Genomic DNA, 18,455 nt, shown 5'->3' with positions numbered 1-18,455 from the left:
TTTGCCGTATAATTTCGAGGTGAGGAATCGATTTCTGAGGTCAGTTGTGTGGTTCGGGGGTCAAATTAAGGGTCAAAGGTCAAGTTCAATGTCATTTTTGGACTATTGAGGGGTTTAAAATTTTTTGACAATTGCATCAACAGCAGATCACCCCTACTCGATAGTTGATGAACGATCCCATTGATTCTAATCTCACCTCTTCTTCTTTTCAGAGAAACGTATGATGGCTGACTCAAGGTGTCTTCTCCCAGAGTGTCACGGAGAAGAAACGAAATTCACTGAGATCGGGATCAAGAAGCTCACCTCGTGCGCCAAATCCCGTGGAGATGGGGACCTGCAGGCTAAGCTACAGAACATTATTGATGTTGGTGGAGATGCGGCAAGCATAGCCTGCCACAAAGGTGGCTACTGTACTTATACATCAAAAGAGAAAATTGAGAGGGGGAGAAAGTCACAAAAAAGAAAGGCTGAAGATGAGGGTGTAAGGACAACTACAAGGCCTCATACAAAGGTAGCTGACAAAGGTGTGTTTGAGTACAAACGTGATTGTATGTTCTGTAGCGAGGAATGTTTACCCATTGATTATAGACACCCAGAAAGATGGGACCGCGTTTGTGAGTATATGACCAAAGAACGTAACCCACTCCCTACTATGAAAGATATGCTCCTTGATGTTGCTGAGCAGTGTAATGATATCACTAGAAGGGTCAAGTTGCACCTTGCTTTTGTTTCTGATCTACCTTCTGCTGAGTGCAAGTACCACGTCCGCTGCTATAACAATTTCACGAAAGTCCCCACATATGCTGATTTGCCAACTGGTAGTGCAGATGAAAATGCTCTGAAGGAAGTCATTGAGTACATGAACCGAGACAGGTCCAGAATAGGGAATAGTGTTGAACTGCATTCCCTGTACTCGGATCGAGGTGGCAAGCTCGCTCGACGTGACATGTTTTACAAGTTGACTGACTGCATGAGTAAGGATGTTATCGTTGTTCGGGTAGATGGCTGTGCTACCATTGTTGGTTTCTGTGAGTCCGTTGCTAAAAGTCTCAAGATAGTTAAGGTAGATGATACGGATGAGAGGAGCATTGCTTCCGTGGTGAGGCAGATCAAGCATGAGGCACGGTCGGTCAAGGACAACAGTGCCAATTACGACCTATCAAAGTTTACACAGGCCAACACAATCAAGGCGACCAGCCCAAGTTTGTTGAAATTGGTTTCGGACCTGGTCTCCGGTGGTAAAGTGACCAAGAAATCTCTGAGCCTGAGCCAGTCAATTCAGAGTCATGTTACAGGAACCAGAAATCAGACAACATGAGGACTGGCCGTCAAACTGTTGCACCAGCACGGCAGTTCTGAACTTCTCAAACTCCTTCATGAGCATGGCTTCACGACCTTGTACGATGAGGTCCTGAGATTCCGAAAATCGGTCGCTCGTCTACGAGGTGACAAGGCACAGGTTCTCCACCAGTTCATGGGGTTGTGTAGAACCGTCGGCATCATCTTTGCGTGGTTTGACAACTTCGATCTCCAGGTATTCACACCCAATGGTCGACGCACTACCCATGTCCTCTCACATGAATTCCAGCAACCTCATCCCACAGGTATGCTGGAGTATGGCCGCGCTAAGCCAGGGATGCAGACCATACTTGCAAAATCTGCTGACCAGCAGGCTCCACCTGAACTTGACATCACGAAGTATGGGTGGAAAATAAAAGATGGCACCCCAGTACCAGCAACCTCCGATCAGCCCCCAGGACCCCAAGATCTCATGGATGTAGTGCGGTGCGGTTGTAAGGCGGCGGTGAAGGCGTGCGGCACTGAACGTTGTAGCTGTCACCATGGAAAGATATCATGCACTGTGTACTGCGCTTGTGTTTGTCGTGACGCCTGCTTCAACCCGTTCAAGACCAAGATGAAATGGAAGAGGAAGGAGAATCAGATGTGGAAGATGACGAGGAAACTGAACATCTTGATCTTGTATTCGGCTCTGATGATGAATGGGAGTGATTGCCGTTAATGAATAAACGCTTGACCACCATCGCTCTGAAAATTTCATTGTTATATTATTTCATTTTTGGTCGAAAATGACCTTGAGCTTGACCTTTGACCCTGAATTTGAACCCAAATCACAAAATTGACCTCAGAAATCGATTCCTCAGTTCAAAATTATACGGAAAAAATGTATCACACGTGATCGCAAGTTAATTGGTTGAAAAGTTATTTTCCACCCCCCCCCCACCCCCCCCTCCCCGTCCGCGGTGGCCATCTTGGATTTATGCAAATTAGCGGAGTTCCCCAAGGTTGCCGCTTCGGCGACCAAGTCAAATTTTCTCTATAGACCCATGTGAGTACGAAACCATCCAAAAACTAGAACGGGCACTCGGTAGAGCGCATACCTTCGCCGCCGCAACTTTTTTTCCGGGCACATTTGAAAAACGTCATTTTAAAACGTCCATGACGTCACAACCGTCAGTCCGATTGACGTCAAATTTGGTGTGTAACCTCCTTGAAGGCAGTCCAACAAAATGGAATGATAAACACTGAAAAATTAAAAAGTTGAAAAATACGTCATGTTATGACGTTGTTTTGACGCACTTCCGGGGACGTCACGTCCAATCAGGGACTACCATTCTGAAAGCTCGTAGTTCACTGAACGTTTTAACGTTGGTTTCATGTCAATAGCTCCATTAGATCTGAAGCTATGCCTACAAGTATATTTTGACCTTGAGTGTGACCTTGACCTTGACTACAGAGTTAATTGGCAAAACCTGTACATCAATAAACAGATATTTTGGTACTGATCCTAATGCCTGGATTTGGGAGACTTTGCTTTATAAATTATATAGATATTTGAATGTAAAATATCAGGACATTTTAGCAACAATTGAAAAACGTCATGTTCAAACGTCAATGACGTCATAACGGTCAGTCCGATCGAAGTCAAATTTGGTGTGTGACGTCCTTAAGGTAAGTCCTACAAAATGGTATGATCAAAACTGATGAGATCGAAAATTGAAAATTTACGTCATCTTGTGACGTCATTTAGACGCACTTCCGATGACGTTACGTCAAATCCGACACCACATATCCGAAAGGTATCTCGTCATGGAACAACATGGCGGTGGTTGCATGTCGATAGCTGTATTATGAAGGAAGTTATTCTCAAAAGAGTGTTTTTGACCTTTTCATGACCTTGACCTTGACCTTTGACCCGATCGCTCCCAAAATCTAATCAAATCGTCCTTGGATAATCACGAATCATCCCACCAAATTTCATGCAATTCGGTTTAATACTTTCTGAGTTATGCGAATAACAAACAAACACACATATTCACAAATAAATAAATACACAGCGACCAAAACAACCTTTCGCAGAATGTGAAGGTAACAACACACTTCTCATTACAACAAGGTTGAGTACAGAACATACACGAGTGGCAAACGGACTATAAATTAGTAATGGGATACCAAGGGGAACTTCATTGATAAATCCATGGAGCTTGAGGACCTTGATGGAGTACATGTGCACACCTTGTCTCCCCCATATCATGATTGCACAATTATGTGCTCACAGGTAAACGTCACAAGCAATGCAGTGTGGAGAGTTACCCTTGCCCATTGGTAGATATGATGAACCAAGCAGGTGGAGAGTCATCATGGATAGACGGCTTCAAAGTTCATTGAAAACTTAAAACATCAACAATGAACAACAAAATAAAAATAATTCTGTCCAATATGAGGGATATGTTATTAATATTAACAATTAATTAATTATGATATTGAATGTATAAATCACAATATGATTCACACATCATTGATCTCGTGTCTTCTTACTTTATATTTGGGATTTCCTCCCAACGTCCTCATTTACATTTCCTCCTCCTTCCTCATCAGAGTTAAATTTCCATTGTTAAAGTTATTAATTGTGGTGTGAAGTTTACAAGATTTCCCAAACCTGCAGCTCCAGTGGCGCAATCGGTCAGCGCGCGGTACTTATAATCAGTACTTGGGTGATGCCGAGGTTGTGAGTTCGAGCCTCACCTGGAGCAGGTATTTTTATCGGTATCGTGTGTGTGGTTTAGAAGTCACCAAACACGACCAAACAGAAGATCGTCACATTTCACTCTTCATCGGAGTGATTGTCTTTTTGTCATGTTTCGGTAAGTTTTTGATTCGCGAGTTTATTTGTTATGAATGTCGTGGTGGGGGGTTGTTGGATTTTGTGGTGGCAAATCCTGAGGGTTTGAAAAGTGATTTGGAGCTTTGAATGGAGTAAAGTTAATGAGGGGACTCAGGGGGGTTTTCATCTGAGTATTCGGCAACTTTCAACAAGAAAATGGAGAGAGTGCTTGGTATATATATATATATATATATATATATATATATATATATATATATATATATATATATATATATATATATATATATATATATATATATATATATATATATATATATATGTTCCAGTGAGGTGTCACGGTCGAGGCAGGAAGAGACCAGGGTGGAGGAGCAGGGAGATCCGTCGGGTCATGTGGGAGAAGCAGAAGGTGTTCATTGAGGACCCAATGGGGGAATCAAATAAATAATTATAAACTAATATGTGACTTTCGTTATGGTGTATATATATATATATATATATATATATATATATATATATATATATATATATATATATATATATATATATATATATATATATATATATATAACAACGAAAAGCACGATGAGGTAGTGAGGCGATGAGGAGGTGAGTCATTGAGGAGGTGACAGTGAGGATATGAGGTGGTGAGTGATTGAGGCAGTGAGACAGTGAGGAGATGAGGCGGTGAGTCGTTGAGGCAGTGAGGTGATGAGGGGCTGAGTCGTTGAGGAAGTTAGGCAGTGAGTCGTTGAGAAGATGAGACAGTGAGGGGGTGAGGTGATGAGGCGGTGAGTCGTTGAGGCAGTGAGTCGTTGAGGAGATGAGGCGGTGAGTCGTTGGGGCAGTGAGACAGTGAGGAGATGAGGCGGTGAGTCATTGAGGAAGTTAGGCAGTGAAGCTGTCCATCAGTTTGTGAAGACCATATGTTGATTAATGAAGTCCTGTTTAAACGTTGATTCACCAAGTCCCTTAAAACCCCGAAAGCCCAAAAGACCCTGAAGACCCCAAAGACTCAAAAGACTCTGAACACCCCAAAGTTACTGAGGACACAAAAGACCCCGAAGACTCAAAAGACCCCGAAGGCCTAAAAGTCCCCGAGGACCCAAAAGATCCAGATGACCGAAAAGTCACCAAGTTCCGAAAATATCAGAAAGACCCGAAATCCTCCAAAGACCCAAAAGACTTGAAAGACCCAAAAAACAACAAAAACCCCAAAATACCCTGACGACTCAAAATAACCCAAAGACCCAAAAGACCTCAAAGACACAAAAGTCCCTGAATACCGAAAAGACTCTGAAGACCGAAATCACCCTGAAGACCCAAAAATACCCGAAAGACACAAAATAACCCAAAGACCCAAAAGTCACCAAAAAACTAAAATACCCCAAAGACCCCAAAGTTCCTGAAGACCCAAAGGTCCCTGAGGAATCAAAAGACCCAAAAGTTCCTGAAGACCCAAAAGTCCCTGAGGACCCAAAAGACCCCAAAGACTCAAAAGACACTGAAGACCCAAAAAGACAATGAAGACATAAAATACCCTGAAGACCTCAAAGATCCAAAACTCCCCAAATATTCAATAGTCCCAAAAGACCCCATAGACTCAAAAGACTCCGAAGAGCCAAAAGACCCTGAAGACCCAAAATACGCCAAATATCCCCATCGACTGAAAACTCAACAGACATATAAAGAGGGTTGAAAACTTAAACTCCGTCCACCTTTAAGGGTGAAGGGAAAAACGTACAACCAATCAAATGAACACCAGCCTGGTGTTGGTTTGTGGTTCGGGTGGCGGCTTGGGACCCTCGGGTCCTGAGTTCAAGCCCCGTTGGCCGCTGAATGAATATACCAGGGAGTTGACTCAACCTGTCATCCTTCCGAGGTCGGCGAAATGAGTACCAGTGTGCACTGGTGGAGGGGCACTGCATCAGTGACACAGTCACGCTTCCAAGAAATGATAGTTCCCCCTCAGCGAAGCTGCCATACGCAAGAAGAAGAAAAATCAAATGAACAAGCACCTCTCGAATAATAATAATCGATAGCATGATCTCCTCAATCACGAAATGTCCCTCTGTTTTGTGCATTTCCTAATTAAACCGACGAGGACGGGATTCCAAACGGGGTTGGGATGGAGGCCGCAAAAATACAAATGGCGCCTTCTGTCCTCGAGCCGGCAAGCTGGGAGCAACAATTCACATTTATTGCCACATCTGATGCAATGTAAATGCTCTAATGGTGGAGGTGCTCCATTTGAAGTAGTTTAGTGGATATGTGGAGCTTTTTGATGACGATGGTCTGGAATAAAAAATTTGTATTGGTGTCAAAGCCGGTGACCAATTATAAATTAATGGTGGTATACCAAGGGGAACTTTATTAATAAATCCATGGAGCTTGAGGACCTTGATGGAGTGCGTGTGCAAACCTTGTCTCCCCCATATCATGATTGCACAATTATCTGCTCACAGGTAAACATCACAAGCAATGCAGTGTGGAGAGTTACCCCTGCCCATTGGTAGATGTGATGAACCAAGCAGGTGGAGAGTCATCATGGAAAGACGGCTTCAAAGTTCGTTGAAAACTTAAAACATCAACAATTAAAAATAAAATAAAAATAATTCTGTCCAATATGAGGGATATGTTATTAATATAAATAATTAATTAATGATATTATTGAATGTATAAATCACAATATGATTCACACATCATTGATCTTGTGTCTTCTTGCTTGATATTTGGGATTTCCTCCCAACGTCCTCATTAACGTTGCCTCCTCCTTCCTCATCAGAGTTAAATTTCCATTGTTAAAGTTATTAATTGTGGTGTGAAGTTTACAAGATTTCCCAAACCTGCAGCTCCAGTGGCGCAATCGGTCAGCGCGCGGTACTTATAATCAGTACTTGGGTGATGCCGAGGTTGTGAGTTCGAACCTCACCTGGAGCAGGTATTTTTTTCGGTATCTTGTGTGTGGTTTGGAAGTCACCAAACACGACCAAACAGAAGATCGTCACATTTCACTCTTCATCGGATTGGTTGTCTTTTTGTCATGTTTCGGTAAGTTTTTGATTCGCGAGTTTATTTGTTTTGAATATCGTGGTGGACGGTTGTTGGATTTTGTGGTGGCAAATACTGAGGGTTTGAAAAGTAGTTTGAAACTTTTGATTGGTTGAAGTTAATAAGTGGGGAAGGGGTGGTTCTGCATCAGAGAATTGGGGAACTTTCAACAAGCAAATGCAGAGAGTGCTTGGTATATAATATATATATTTATACATATATGTTCACATGTATATTCCCCAGTGAGGTGTCACGGTGGAGGCAGAGACCTGGGTGGTGGAGCAGGGAGATCCGTCGTGGAATTCGGAAGAAGCAGAAGGTCGTCATTAAGGCCAAAATAAGAGGATTAAAGTACGACTCAGCGTCGTGTTGGCTTCGTGGTTGGGGTGAATGGCTTGGGATCTTCGGGTCCTGAGTTCGAGCCCTGTTGGCTGCTGAATTAACACCAGGTGGGGTTCACTCAGCCTGTCATTCAACCTTCGGAGGTCGCCGAAATGAGTACCAGTGTACTGGTGAAGGTGCCCAGCATCAGCAGCATCGTTGTGTCCCAACAAAATGACAGCTTCCCAGCAGCTGAGCTGCCTTATGTCAGTGGAAGAAGATGTGTCGGGTAAACAGATGTCGAAAAGAGAATAACTCGGTACCCCACAAGAGAATGTGAAAAACAAATTGCCAAAAATGTGAAACATGACATCACAGCATTCCCAAAGTGTGGAAGGGGTAAATTAATGGGTAATGCAAGTGTGGGCTCTTTGAGGAATTACAAAGGGAGATTGGTTGGTGATGTGAGTGAGATGGCAGCCGTTTATGAAATACAGTGCTGTCGTTATTTTGCTTCAAACGTTACAGAAGGATTTGTCAAGGGATTTTTCAATAGCTGAGAGTATCTATTAAGCAGGTGAGTATGGGCATTGAGATCCAGGTGGAGGAGGGAAGGAAGTGGAGAAGCAGTTTTGGAAAGATGAGGGATGATCAATCTCGAGGACCAGATAACATGCATCCATCCGAGTATTGAGGGTGAGGGAGGTGATGGAGCAGATAAGCAGGATTCTAACCGACATCGAAACAGCTCATTTGGAGTCAGGACAGGTGCAGTTAGGTAGATTGAAGAATAATAATTATATTGCATAAATATTTCATAAAGGACCAAGAGAATCATTTGGGAACCATAGACCTATTTGTTTGACTTCAGTTCTGAAGGTGTTGGAGACATTATTTTCGGACCAACAGGGAATCAAACAAAAAATTAAAAACTAATATGTGACTTTGGTAATGGTGGATCGATATAATCTACAAACAAAAAAACGAAAAGCACGACGAGGTGGTGAAGCCGTGAAGCTGACCGTCAGTCCGTGAAGACAGGATGCCTTTCAAATCATGTCATGTTTGAACATCAATTCACCAAGACCCTTAAGACCATAAAGCCCCAAAAGACCCCAAAGACCCAAACCTCACCGAGGCCACAAAAGATCCCAAAGACCTAATATTGCACTGAAGACCCAAAAGTACCAAAAGACCGTGAAGACACCAAAGTCACCGAGGACCACAAATACCTTAAAATCACGGAGGATCCAAAAGACCCTGAAGACCTAAAAGACCCCAAATACCCAACAGACATACAAACAGGGTTGAAAACATAACCTCCGTCCACCTTTATTGGTGGAGGGAATAAACGCACAATAAATCAAATGAACAAGCACCTCTCGAATAATCGATAGTGACATCCTCAATGGCGAAATGTCCCTCTGTTTTGTACACCACCTGATTAAACCGACGAGGACGGGATTCCAAACGGGGTTGGATGGAGGAGGCAAAAATACAAATGGCACCTTCTATCCTCGAGCCGGCAAGCTGGGAGCAACAATTCACATTTATTGCCACATCTGATGCAATTTAAATGCTCTCATGGTGGAGGTGCTCCATTTGAAACAGGTTGGTGGAGAGATGGAGCTTTTTGATGCTGATGGTCTGAAATATTTTTTTTTATTGGTGTCAAAGCCGGTGACCAATTAGAAATTAATGGTGGTATACCAAGGGGAACTTTGTTGATAAATCCATGGAGCTTGAGGACCTTGATGGAGTACATGTGCACACCTTGTCTCCCCCATATCATGACTGCACAATTATCATCTCCTCACAGGTAAACATCACAAGCAATGCAGTGTGGAGAGTTACCCCTGCCCATTGGGAGATATGATGAACCAAGCAGGTGGAGAGTCATCATGGATAGACGGCTTCAAAGTTCATTGAAAACTTAAAACATCAACAATTAACAATAAACTAAAAATAATTCTGTGCAATATGAGGGATATGTCATAAATATTAATTATTAATTAATTATGATATTGATTGTATAAATCACAATATGATTCACACATCATTGATCTCGTGTCTTCTTACTTTATATTTGGGATTTCCTCCCAACGTCCTCATGAACGTTTCCTCCTCCTTCCTCATCAGAGCGAAATTTCCATTGTTAAAGTTATTAATTGTGGTGTGAAGTTTACAAGATTTCCCAAACCTGCAGCTCCAGTGGCGCAATCGGTCAGCGTGCGGTACTTATAATCAGTACTTGGGTGATGCCGAGGTTGTGAGTTCGAGCCTCACCTGGAGCAGGTATTTTTATCGGTATCTTGTGTGTGGTTTCGAAGTCACGAAACACGACGAAACAGAAGATCGTCACATTTAACTTCATCAGATTGGTTGTATTTTGCCATGTTTCTGTAAGTTTTTGATTCGTGAGTTTATTTGTTATGAATATCGTGGTGGGGGGTTGTTGGATTTTGTGGTGGCAAATCCTGAGGGTTTGAAAAGTGATTTGAAGCTTTGAATGGGTGAAGTTAATGAGGGGACTCAGGGAGGTCTGCATCGGAGTATTAGGCAACTTTCAACAAGAAAATGGAGAGAGTGCTTGGTATATATATATATATATATATATATATATATATATATATATATATATATATATATATATATATATATATATATATATATATATATATATATATATATGTTCCAGTGAGGTGTCACGGTCGAGGCAGGAAGAGACCAGGGTGGAGGAGCAGGGAGATCTGCCCTGTTATGTGGCAGAAGCAGAATATATTGTTACGGATTCGCGCCCGCCGGCGTGCTGACGGCCACGTAACTCGAATCGCGGCACGTCGCCCACCGGACGGACAATCCAGTCGTGACCCTCTCGGACTAACGCCGGGAACCAGTCACGGGTGGACCTTTCGGTCTCACCGCGATCGAGCCAATCGGCCCCCGCGTGGGATAGGGTTGCTCGCCAAATTCGACCTACCTAAGTACCCACACGGAGGGTAGACCGGGCGATCGCACCTCGCCGCAGGTCGACTTCGGACACGGGCCACTTAAGCGACCCGTTCCGTACTATCGGGATAACCGAGCGGTGTTATCGTCGGCCTCGACGGTTCGATTAATTATCGGGCGTATTCAGCCCACTACCAACCCTTTACGTGAAGCAAGATGAGGATTCAATGAGAGAAATGACGAAGCAAAGCGGGAAACAGTTCAACATAAAGCACATTTATTCGCGATGAACGGAAAGCACACATCTACAATTCCACCAAAAGCACATAGAAGGAAAAGAAACACAATGCAATTTTACACAAAAAGCAAATGTAAAAGCGAAGACACAATGCAGAGCTATCCGACTACCGAGCACACGGCAACACTTATACAATTCTACTTCACAGACGGCGCCGACAACACATACCTAAAACCAAGAAAAAGAACACCCTCAAGGATGAGGCGGGCCTGAGGCCGAGACCGGGTCGGGCCTACCCGTCTGGTGATGAGACGCGGAGTGGCGATGGTGCCTCAACTCCGCGGGCCTCGCGGACAGTGTCTGGTAGGGGGTGGGAAGGGGGCCCCCTTGGTCGCACTATCTCAGCGCGGGGGGAAACAGGAGGGGGTTGCTGATGCTCGGGGAAAGGAGGATTTTTACTCTGCCTCGAGTCCCGCGACGAGCGTCTCCACCTCGACCAGGTCGCGCCGTCGGCCTCCCTGGTGTGCAGCTCCCGGCACGACGCGAGCACCCCCTCGTCTGCCTTCGCCGCCTCTCCACAACTCCGTCCTCTTCGCTCCGACTCCAACGCACACGACGACGACGACGACCAACAACCCCTTTTCTGACGAACGCAGCCGCTTATATAAGCCCCGTGGCTTCGCCTTTGACCCCCTGCCTTCGACCTTTCACCTCGCTCCCCATTGGCCCGAGAAAAAGTGGGCGTGAATGCATTTTGATCCATGAATTTGCATATAGCGACCGCCCTCCAACGCCCTGGAGGCGGGGCCAAATCGCCCCTCGCTCACCGATTGGACGGAACAAAAGTGGGCGTGTGTCGTTTTTGATCCGTTTTTGGAGCGGAAAGTCCGTGGTTTTGTACACGCTGTTCGGCGCGCGCCCTGCACGAGTCCAATACCGGTACCCACAAGCGGCGCAAGAACGGTGGCGATGCGACGGTTGCGAGGGTTGACGGTCAAGGTCGTGGCTGTTGTGGTGAAGCGGCGTTGTGGTGGGTGGTTGATGTTATGATGACTGTTGATGGTGGTAACAATGGCGGTTGGTCGAAAATAAAGATAGTAAAAGAAAAACGGCTATCCTGAAGAGTCGCAGCACGCATGAATAACATTTATTCCCTCGAGACAACGGGTTTGGGCCTAACTACACATATACTTACCGAGATATCTCACCTAAGGGACCTGAATGGTGGTTTGCGAATTTGATAACTACAACACTACCCCCTCCCCTTTTTACAGACTCGTCCTGAGTCGTCAAATTTTCGTGTGCCAGCATGTGTAGTTTTCCCCTAGTACATTTTACCTACGGATCCCTGAGTGCGACATTCATGGTATTCGTGTCCCCAAAATAAATAACCTGAGGGCTGCGTAACTACCTAAACAAACTCACTCACACGGACGACTTAAATAAAATTGCCGGCGCTAGGACAGACATGCCGGGGGCGCACTCATATTTACAGTACATCTTAACCTTAACTTACAAATTTTACACTAAACCATGGCCCAGGATCAATGTGCTCTGCAAAAGAAAAGCAGTTAGCAGGGAGCCAGGCTGCTCGCATGCAGTCTCTGGCTCAAACAATGCAGGTGACAGGGAACGTGGCTGGCTGCTCACACGCAGTCCAAGGCCTTCCCTTTTGAACTGAACGCAGTGAACCACAACGGTGCATGGGCTGCACAACGCAGTCTCCGTGCCAGCTCAAGTGGCACACGCAATGAGCACAACGAATGGATGGATGAATGCAAACACGGTGCACGGGCCGCCACTGCAGGCCCGTGTTGTAGCTGCCAACAGGGCAGTTCTTGCAGCTTGCAAACTGTTGCCTTGCGGATCCTGGCGCACATGGAAATGAACAGGGGGGGGCAAAGCAAAAATTGAACGGGGCTGGTGAACGTGGGCAGTGGGCATGGCATGGCAAAGGTGAGCAGGCAATCACAGCCCGCAGAAGAAGGCCGCTGCAGGCAAACACAGCCAGCAGATGAACTGGCCGGCACAGGCCTTGAAGAAAACGGCCAGCCGGCAGATGAAGTGGACCGGCACAGGCCTTGAAGCAAAACACGGCCAGCCGATGGCACAGGCCTTGCAGCAAAACAACAGCTGCCGATGAAGTTGGCCGGCCTCTGCCTTGAAGCAAAACACGGCCAGCCGATGAAGTTGGCCAGCCTTTGCCGTTCAGTGGAGGTTGGTGGAGGGAGTGCGGTGGTGCTGGCCACTTGGAAGGCGGGCTCGGACCTACCTACCTGTCTCCCTCCCAACCTATCGCCTTTGCCTGTCACTGTACATACCCACTCCCTTAATTTGTCAAACCCCAATTTAGCCCCAACTTAATATATATTTTTTTAACTCCCCACTATAAATCGTCCCCTAACCCCCTTTATCGTCTTTGTTCGGCTAACCTATTCTGTCACCTAGCCTACTCCCAACCCCTACGTTCCCTTCCCAGAGGGGAACAAGGGAGAGCTAGTGTCCTGTGTCGAGGCCCAACTCAAGCCTCAGAATGGCCTCCCCAGAGTTCGGCGATCTATAACCAAAGTGGGTCCAGCGGCCCACAACGACAGCGAGGGGATGGATGGTGCGGAGGGGTACATCTCCTAATCTACCCGAACCATTTAACTGTTAAACTACCCCGGGGCTTTCAACAAGCGCCTCTCGCTTAAACTATTGGTTCTATAAACCCAGATTCCCGTCGCCTGTGTTGGTGTCCTCACAATTTCGGGCCTCGCCCCCCAATTTTCGCTCCGTGCCCTCACACGGTCTCCTGGCTGGGACACGTAGCTCCCTTTGGCAGGCACGACCCTCTGCCGAATCTCCCGCTATAGCACCCCCGGGCACTACACTGCCTCCGAGCCTACCAGCTCCCTAACACCAGGGAGTGCCCCCCATGGCACCTCCCCTGAAACGCACACGTGGCAGGCTGGCTTCCCAGGCCCCTTTCCGAGGGTCACCCTTGCCCACAACACTGCCCACGCGGCTAATGGCGCCCCGGGCCTCCGCACCAAGCAGACGCACCCGTGCCCACTACGCTATCCCGGCCCCCCATGGGCCCTTGGCCTACCGCGGCCGACTAGCCTGGTGCCCGGGGTACCCACTCAGCGATACTCACCTTCCGCAGCCACGCTCCCAAGCCCGTCAACAGGGCTCCTGCACCCCTCCAAATGGGTCTCGAGCCTACTTTCCCACCAACAACAAAACGACCTCCATTTTTCAATTTGACTAACCCAGCGAACTCAATCTACACTGACCCCGGGGTCCCTTGGGCGGGAGTCACTCCTCCCCCCAATCACTCATCGCACCATGCATTCCCCATTCGCTCCATACACACAGACCCGCTGGCCTCACTCACTCACCAAGCACATGCTTCCAATCCACTCACCAACAACTCTTCAACACACACACCACTGAACTCTGCCATCCTCCTCTCTACATCCCCTAACTAACTCGTGCTCCCACGTCGTCCCTTAAACTATAGCACGTTCCATTTAACACTACGTAGCTAAGCTACGTCCCCTCTACACATTCACAAGTCTGTCACTGTCTCCAAATAAATCTATTTATTTCATTTCCCAACCTAAATCTGACTACAATCCCTCTAACTAATCCATTCCACGGACTCCATGAGGACTTACCCCTGCCCCATGAAGTCGGTCGAGCTAAGCTAACCCTTCCCCCTAACTAGTTTCCATCCTGTGCCCTAGGTAAGGGGGTCTTCCACCCCTTGCCCAGGAATCCTGTGCACCCGAAAGTGAGGCTTGCTTTTTTTTTTTTTTCATGCGCAGCACCAGCGCGGCAACTCGCGCACTTTGCACCTGCCCGTGACGTCATGCAGCTGCACGTGTTCCTCGTCCCTCCTTGGACGGTACCATCCGGTAGGGATTCCCCTCCTGCCGGATTCCAACCCCACGTGCAGCCATGGCGTCACCGTGCGCATAAAAAAAACAAGCCCCACGTCTCGGGGGGTTTCCCCACGCGAACACATGTGCTTTGCCCGTTGGAGCTTAACACACACGATCGCGTGGAGAACCCGTCCGGTCCAAATCCGTTTACCTGCCTAAACTTTGTCCGTCCGCGGGATCGGCAAATCCACCGCGTGCGTTTCCGGACCGGGACTTCACTCTCGCAAGCGAGCACGTGGGGGTCTCGTGCGTTGCACAGCACGGACCTCATGCTCACTGCTGGGTGAACCCGGCACGGTCCCCGAAACAACGACAGCCGCTACTCTGCTTTCTTTCCTCACATGTCGCCGTCGTCGCCATTCGACCCACGCACACCTGCGTGTTACGACGCTCACACTCCATTCCATCACATTCACACCGGGAGACGCGGCTGCGTGCTCCCGCATGCCAACCGACATCTCCCTCACATACCGCTCTCTCACACACACGGTCTCCCTTGCATTCGGCCGTTCACTCACGCGTGCCTCACTACTCACACAAACCATACTACTTACACACGCGGGGGCACTCACCCGCGGTGCCTCATCCACACTCCGTGCCTCACTCACACACACGGCCTCTTCCACACACGGGGTGCTGGGAAGCACGTACTCCGGTACAGTCGCCACCACACCACTCACACACGGGGTCGCTTCCACACACGAGGACGCACTCACACCTTGCACCACACACACAGGGACAACCACACTGGGGATTCGTGTCCCCACAAGAGTCTCCGGGGCCTCTATACCCCCAAGCTCTCCAAGCACCCGTTCGCAGCACTCCTCCCCTCGAACTCGCAAAGCACGACCGAACTCACCTGGTCGTGACTCGCCTCAAGGGGGCATACTCCCTCCCCTCGTTCCTGGAGGAGGCCATCCAGCTGCTCGCACCGGGTCCCTGCACGGTCCGCCAGCTCAACCTCATGGTCCTCCACTACCTCTGTGTGTGTGTGCGTCACTTACCCCGTCTTCATCGTGCAGTCTTCCCTCTATCGTTCCCATCTCCCGTGTCTCTGCCAACTCTTCACCCTTTACCTCCCTTGTCTCCACTATTATTTCCGTTGTCGTCACCTCGTGTCTCGTCTCGCACGTTTTGGTCTCCCCATTTAATTTTTCCCTTTCGGTCACCGTCGATTCTTCTGTCACGACCCTCGCCCAACACGCCCCCGAATTTTTTTACCCGCCTCCACCGCGGGCCTGTCAGCCGTTGCACCCCCTTCCAGCTCGTTTGCTCCCACACGTGGAGTCGCCATTCCCAGCTCCCTGGTCACAGCCTTCATGCCCGCCTGCAGGCATCGGCCCATGTTCTGCGTCTCACCCCGTAGCTCTTTCATTTCTTCCTTCATGTTTGTTTCCATTCCGTTCATTTGTTGTGTATTCGCATCCAATTTTTGTGTATTCGCATCCATCTTCGTTTTTACTTCGTCCATTTGCTTGTTCATGTTCGCATTCATCTTCGCTGTCATTTCCGCATTCATTTGTGCCAGCATGGTGAATAGCTGGGCCATGTCGGGTGCGCTTGGGTGAGCCGTTTCGGCAGGGGTCGGGGAAGGGTTTTGGTGGAGAGGGGGTGGGAGGTGTCATACACCGCGGCCGCTGCCGCACCCATTTCGGGCTCTGGGTTCAGTTGGGCGAGTCCGTGTTCCTGCACAATCAACATTTCCTGCTCGGGGATTCCATCCTGGACCATGGATTCTACACATTCTACATCCATTTCTAATACCCCCGGCTCCCGCTCGCCTTGAGACGCCATCTTGCTTCTCGTGAAGGGTTAATTTCGCTCGCTCGTAATTTGGAGGGAATCGGGGGTCGCTTCTCTCACCCCTGGACCGATTCCCGTGAATTTAGCCGGAGACAGGAGAGCCCGTTTTCCTGTTCTCCGATACCAGTGCCGCGAGGAGGGCGATGGATTTGTATCGCACGACCTGACACCAGTGTTACGGATTCGCGCCCGCCGGCGTGCTGACGGCCACGTAACTCGAATCGCGGCACGTCGCCCACCGGACGGACAATCCAGTCGTGACCCTCTCGGACTAACGCCGGGAACCAGTCACGGGTGGACCTTTCGGTCTCACCGCGATCGAGCCAATCGGCCCCCGCGTGGGATAGGGTTGCTCGCCAAATTCGACCTACCTAAGTACCCACACGGAGGGTAGACCGGGCGATCGCACCTCGCCGCAGGTCGACTTCGGACACGGGCCACTTAAGCGACCTGTTCCGTACTATCGGGATAACCGAGCGGTGTTATCGTCGGCCTCGACGGTTCGATTAATTATCGGGCGTATTCAGCCCACTACCAACCCTTTACGTGAAGCAAGATGAGGATTCAATGAGAGAAATGACGAAGCGAAGCGGGAAACAGTTCAACATAAAGCACATTTATTCGCGATGAACGGAAAGCACACATATACAATTCCACCAAAAGCACATAGAAGGAAAAGAAACACAATGCAATTTTACACAAAAAGCAAATGTAAAAGCGAAGACACAATGCAGAGCTATCCGACTACCGAGCACACGGCAACACTTATACAATTCTACTTCACAGACGGCGCCGACAACACATACCCAAAACCAAGAAAAGAACACCCTCAAGGATGAGGCGGGCCTAAGGCCGAGACCGGGTCGGGCCTACCCGTCTGGTGATGAGACGCGGAGCGGCGATGGTGCCCCAGCTCCGCGGGCCGCGCGGACAGTGTCTGGTAGGGGGTGGGAAGGGGGCCCCCTTGGTCGCACTATCTCAGCGCGGGGGGAAACAGGAGGGGGTTGCTGATGCTCGGGGAAAGGAGGATTTTTACTCTGTCTCGAGTCCTGCGACGAGCGTCTCCACCTTGACCAGGTCGCGCCGTCGGCCTCCCTGGTGTGCAGCTCCCGGCACGACGCGAGCACCCCCTCGTCTGCCTTCGCCGCCTCTCCACAGCTCCGTCCTCTTCGCTCCGACTCCAACGCACACGACGACGACGACGACCAACAACCCCTTTTCTGACGAACGCATCCGCTTATATAAGCCCCGTGGCTTCGCCTTTGACCCCCTGCCTTCGACCTTTCACCTCGCTCCCCATTGGCCTGAGAAAAAGTGGGCGTGAATGCATTTTGATCCATGAATTTGCATATAGCGACCGCCCTCCAACGCCCTGGAGGCGGGGCCAAATCGCCCCTCGCTCACCGATTGGACGGAACAAAAGTGGGCGTGTGTCGTTTTTGATCCGTTTTTGGAGCGGAAAGTCCGTGGTTTTGTACACGCTGTTCGGCGCGCGCCCTGCACGAGTCCAATACCGGTACCCACAAGCGGCGCAAGAACGGTGGCGATGCGACGGTTGCGAGGGTTGACGGTCAAGGTCGTGGCTGTTGTGGTGAAGCGGCGTTGTGGTGGGTGGTTGATGTTGTGATGACTGTTGATGGTGGTAACAATGGCGGTTGGTCCAAAATAAAGATAGTAAAAGAAAAACGGCTATCCTGAAGAGTCGCAGCACGCATGAATAACATTTATTCCCTCTAGACAACGGGTTTGGGCCTAACTACACATATACTTACCGAGATATCTCACCTAAGGGACCTGAATGGTGGTTTGCGAATTTGGTAACCACAACAATATTCATTGAGGACCCAATGGGGAAATCAAATAAATAACAAGAGGGGGAGCACTTGGTTGAGTGCAAAACCTCCGCCGCCAATACTGCTGGGTCACTTAAGTGAACCTGATATCCTGTTCATTGTAGGTCAAAACGGATCAGACTCGACTGAACCACGATTGAATAAACTAAACGAGATCGACGTGCATGCAG

The 18,455-nt window shown here is 48.4% G+C and overlaps 3 non-coding genes across 3 annotated transcripts; all 3 read left to right on the top strand.

Annotated features, from left to right (window-relative positions):
- Nucleotides 1-3,963: 3,963 nt before the first annotated feature.
- On the top strand, nt 3,964-4,052 carry TRNAI-UAU (transfer RNA isoleucine (anticodon UAU)). The gene is given in 2 exon segments: nt 3,964-4,001; nt 4,017-4,052. It is a non-coding gene; the product is annotated as a tRNA-Ile (tRNA).
- A 2,940-nt stretch (nt 4,053-6,992) lies between these two features.
- TRNAI-UAU (transfer RNA isoleucine (anticodon UAU)) lies at nt 6,993-7,081 on the top strand. The gene is given in 2 exon segments: nt 6,993-7,030; nt 7,046-7,081. It is a non-coding gene; the product is annotated as a tRNA-Ile (tRNA).
- A 2,637-nt stretch (nt 7,082-9,718) lies between these two features.
- On the top strand, nt 9,719-9,807 carry TRNAI-UAU (transfer RNA isoleucine (anticodon UAU)). Its single transcript is given in 2 exon segments — nt 9,719-9,756; nt 9,772-9,807. It is a non-coding gene; the product is annotated as a tRNA-Ile (tRNA).
- Nucleotides 9,808-18,455: the final 8,648 nt, after the last annotated feature.

This window comes from Eptatretus burgeri, chromosome 13, assembly GCF_056783735.1.
Source record: "Eptatretus burgeri isolate ZD-2024b chromosome 13, Ebu_testis_v1, whole genome shotgun sequence".
In the NCBI taxonomy this organism is placed as follows: Eukaryota; Metazoa; Chordata; class Myxini; order Myxiniformes; family Myxinidae; genus Eptatretus; species Eptatretus burgeri.
The sequence above is the reverse complement of the archived record's forward strand: the minus strand, read 5'-3'. Positions and strand labels throughout refer to the sequence as shown.